At 41.5% G+C, this 4,253-nt stretch overlaps 1 non-coding gene across 1 annotated transcript; it reads left to right on the top strand.

Annotated features, from left to right (window-relative positions):
- The first annotated feature begins 3,648 nt into the window (after positions 1 to 3,648).
- On the top strand, positions 3,649 to 3,755 carry LOC126032904 (U6 spliceosomal RNA). The gene has a single exon (XR_007504065.1). It is a non-coding gene; the product is annotated as a U6 spliceosomal RNA (small nuclear RNA).
- The last annotated feature ends 498 nt before the right edge of the window (positions 3,756 to 4,253 follow it).

The following is a 4,253-nucleotide window of genomic DNA, read 5'->3' as shown; positions in this document are numbered from 1 at the left end:
AAAGGAATATTCACATTTTGTTTCTTTGCAAAGTGCAACATATCTCTTGTTAACAAAAGTTTATTAGTAAACACTGACTTTCAACACAATTCACACGACTGTAAATACATTTCAATTAAGATCCCAGAGGATAAAAGAGGATAAAAGGAAGGTAAATTTTAACATCTCAACTTAGTTCCTCTCTGGCCAGGGTGGTTAGGGGTGGTTGGGGGGTCGAATCCTGGTCAACTGCATGCAAAGCAAGGGCCTTAACCACTGTACTATATCTCTGACTCTATGTGTATTTAATTTAAAGATAAACGTTTGTATATAGAAGTTTTAGATGCTTACTGTTTAGAAGAAAATAGCTGGACATTTCTATTGATCCAAGAGGTGAACCTAGAAATGACCTTCCAGTGACATTCTTTCTGTTCCTGTATGGTTGAGATGGTGTTTCACTTTGGGCACCTACAACAGTGCGTTTCATCCCTTTAAAAAAAGCTCAGTTCTGTTCATTATATTAGGTGGCTGTCAATATTTATTTTCTCCCCCTGTGGATTGGAAGGCATCCCATCCCTTCCATTCCCTGTCCTATGCCTTTATATGCATTTACTTCCCTGTTCCCTGTATGTACTTACTTACTGGTTCATCCCTATTTGATCCCTTCTATTTCTGCCGATTTCTCAACTTTACTTTCTTTTTTTTTGGGGGGGGGGTTTGGGCCACACCTGGCGGTGCTCAGGGGTTACTCCTGGCTGTCTGCTCAGAAATAGCACCTGGCAGGCACGGGGGACCATATGGGACACCAGGATTCGAACCAACCACCTTTGGCCCTTGATCGGCTGCTTGCAAGGCAAACGCCGCTGTGCTATCTCTCCGGGCCCGATTTTTTTTTTTAAGATTTTTGGGCCATACCCCATAATGTTCAGAGCTTACACCTGACTCTGAACTCAGAGATATCTCCTGGTAAGCTCAGGGAACCATATGGGGTAACAGGAATAGAACCCAGATAGGTTGGATGCAAGGCTAAAATACCTTACCTGATGTACTATTTCTCTGGCCCAATTTTTTGGTGTGTTTTATTATTGCTTTTGTGGTAATAGGTGCAGAGATCCTAAACAATGAGAAAGTCTTATTGTTCTCTTCACCTTTCATCTGTTTATTTCAGCATAGTGACTTCCTTCACAGGCTAGTGAGGAAAGTAAAATGGGCAGCTCGCATTCCACTCTAGCAATTTTCTGAGGTGACCAAAAGCTCCTGGTAAAAAATATTTAGAGTCATAACATCTTATTAGCTGAAAAGAAAGTATTTTCTTGGGAAAAATACCCTTATTTTGGGTTTGGTATGATAGTATAGCTGGTAGAGCATTTGCCTTTCTCAAATTCCATATGGTCACCTGAGCATCTCCAGGAGTAATTCCTGAGTGCGGATACAGAAGTAATCCCTGTACATGCCTGATTGTAGTCTCCAATACAATACAATACAAACAAAACAAAAAAACCCAGAGCAAAAACAACCTACAACTCAAAGACCCTTATTGGTTCATGGTGGATCACACACCGACACTTGCTAACAGCAAGTAAGGTGAGTTATATGTTTAGCTGAGGCAGGAGACTGAATTGTTTCCAAAAGGAAAAAAAGGGGGGAAAAGAGCAGCTACTAAAGATACTGACTGCACATTGTTTATAATTTCTAATGATTATAAAATTGTTATACAGGAGCTGGATTCCTGGTGTTCTGACAAGTAGCCACAAAGTTTTCCAAAAGGGCAGGGGCAGTTGATATTCCCACTAGCAATAAATGAGAACCTTTCCCCCCGTATCCATGCCAACACTATGCTATTTTGATGCTTACAAAAAGACATACCTTGGACTGGAGCAATAGTATAGTGGGTAGGGTGCTTGGCTTGTATATACCAACCCAGGTTTGAACCCTAGCCTATTGGGTCCTCAGAGCCCACCAGGAATAATTCCTTTTTTTTTTTTTTTTTGGTTTTCGGGCCACACCCTTTTGATGCTCAGGGGTTACTCCTGGCTACGCGCTCAGAAATTGCCCCTGGCTTGGGGGGACCATATGGGACGCCAGGGGATTGAACCGTGGCCCTTTCCTTGGCTAGCACTTGCAAGGCAGACACCTTACCTCTAGCGCCACCTCGCCAGCCCCGGAATAATTCCTAAATGCAGAGCCAGGAGTAAATCCTGAACACAGCTAAGTGTGGGCCCCCCAACAAAAAAGATATTTTTATTTGTTGGATTCCTCCTATGATCCTGTTCAAGAACCATCTGGCAGGTTCTCCTTGAGGCAAAAGTTTCAGAACAAAGAGGGGTGCTATCTAACGAGATGAGTGTTTACTTTTAAGCTTGACTTTGGACTGTCCCTCCTCCCTCACTGATAACTCTGTTTAAAGGAGATATTATCTATCAACACTGTGTTGCTCCTAAGACACTAGTAAATCCTAATGTTTATATTTATCTTTTCCCTGGCACCTCACTTCCTCTGGCAATGCTTCTGCTATGTCCATGGCCCTGTCACCCTACCCAATTCCTTTTGTCTTATGTAAGCATAGTTGGAAGGGAATAAAGTGTCTCTGGTCATCAGCCTGGGATTCATTCTTTCCTAGTCATCAGCTGGGGGGAACTTACTGGGTCCTGAACACACCAGGAGGATGGACGTTGACCCTTGATGGCCGACTGGGTAGGCATAGCTATCAGGACAAGAGAGAAGCTCTGTAGCCTAGAGCACATGCTTTGCATACATGTTGCCTTAGTTGACACTCAGCTCCACATGGTTCTCCAAGTACAGTGCTGAGAGTAGTGCATGAGCACTGCCAGATGTGGCCCCAATATTAAAAAAATATATATTTCTTAAAAAAAATCAGTGAGGGTGCAGCAGAAAGCTGGCCATCTTGGGAGGAGAGAGCGAGCCAAGCCCCTACCCTGCCAAAGCCACGCTTAATACCTCCATTACCCATAATCACTGTTTTCCCGATGGTTTCCCCTCATTGCCCTTCTACTATTCTTTGGGGACACCAATCTGACCAAACGACAGGTATCCTGGTTTTGGAGCTGAATTTCTAGGCTTTTTTGGAGTGAGTATGGTTATCCTTCTCCAGTATCTTCTTTTTTTTTAGCAGCCCTGGCAGCTGAGTAGATGCCCCTAAAAGTTGCAGTATTAGTAAAAGTGCTTTTGAATTTCTGGATAACTTCATCAAAAATGCAAACAGAGCTAGGAGTAGCCCCAAGCACCAGCCCCAAAAGCAAACAAATAAACAAAACAAGCAAGCTCACCACAGGAAGCTTTCTCCTTGAGGCTCTCCCTATATCAGAACTATTTGCTCTTGTCACCTATTGACAGAATGGACAGCTAACAACAAGAGCTTACTAAACCTTCTGCCATTGCATTAATGACTTCATTGGAGATACAATATTTTTTCACAAATGTGCTTGCTACTGTACTTTTTTTTTTTTTTTTTTGGTTTTTGGGTCACACCCGGCAGTGCTCAGGGGTCACTCCTAGCTCTACACTTAGAAATTGCTCCTGGCAGGCACAGGGGACCATATAGGATGCCGGGATTCGAACCACTGTCCTTCTGCATGAAAGGCAAACGCCTTACCTCCATGCTATCTCTCTGGCCCCCGCTAATGTACTTTTTAAAAAAACTTTCTTCTCATGCTTATTTCGGCAGCACATATACTAAAATTGGAACGATACAGAGAAGATTAGCATGGCCCCTGCACAAGGATGACACGCAAATTTGTGAAGCGTTCCATATTTTTTTAGAAAAGAAAAAAGAAAAAAACTTTCTTCTTTTCCTTTTTCAATAACTTTGCTTTCATTTATCTGGAAGCAAATGTATTATGGTCAACTATGATGTATTTGTATGACCATATAGGTATGGTCAACTATGACCAACTATTATATCAACCATGATGTATTTCTTTAAATAAAGTAAAAAAAAATCAGTGAGGGGAAAAAAAAAGCTGAAATTAACTACAAGAGTCATGGGATATTTTCAAGTCCTGCCCTGCTAATGCAGCCACATGATAGCTCCAATTTTCTTCAATACTGTCATTTCAGTAGGAACGCACTAATTTAGACATCATTGTGGATTCAAAGCCACCTAATGTTGAAAACCAAAATAAATAACAGAAATCAGCTAACAAATCTCTTAGCAAACTTTCGAACAATGAATTCACTTAGTGAATTCACTGTGAGATGCATTAATTTTCACAATTTTTTATTACTATACTTTAAAAAGTTCAATTTCCATTTAC

The sequence above is a fragment of the Suncus etruscus genome, chromosome 16 (genome assembly GCF_024139225.1).
Source record: "Suncus etruscus isolate mSunEtr1 chromosome 16, mSunEtr1.pri.cur, whole genome shotgun sequence".
Classification (NCBI taxonomy): domain Eukaryota; kingdom Metazoa; phylum Chordata; class Mammalia; order Eulipotyphla; family Soricidae; genus Suncus; species Suncus etruscus.
Note: the sequence above shows the minus strand (reverse complement) of the source record. Positions and strands in the feature narration are given on the sequence as shown.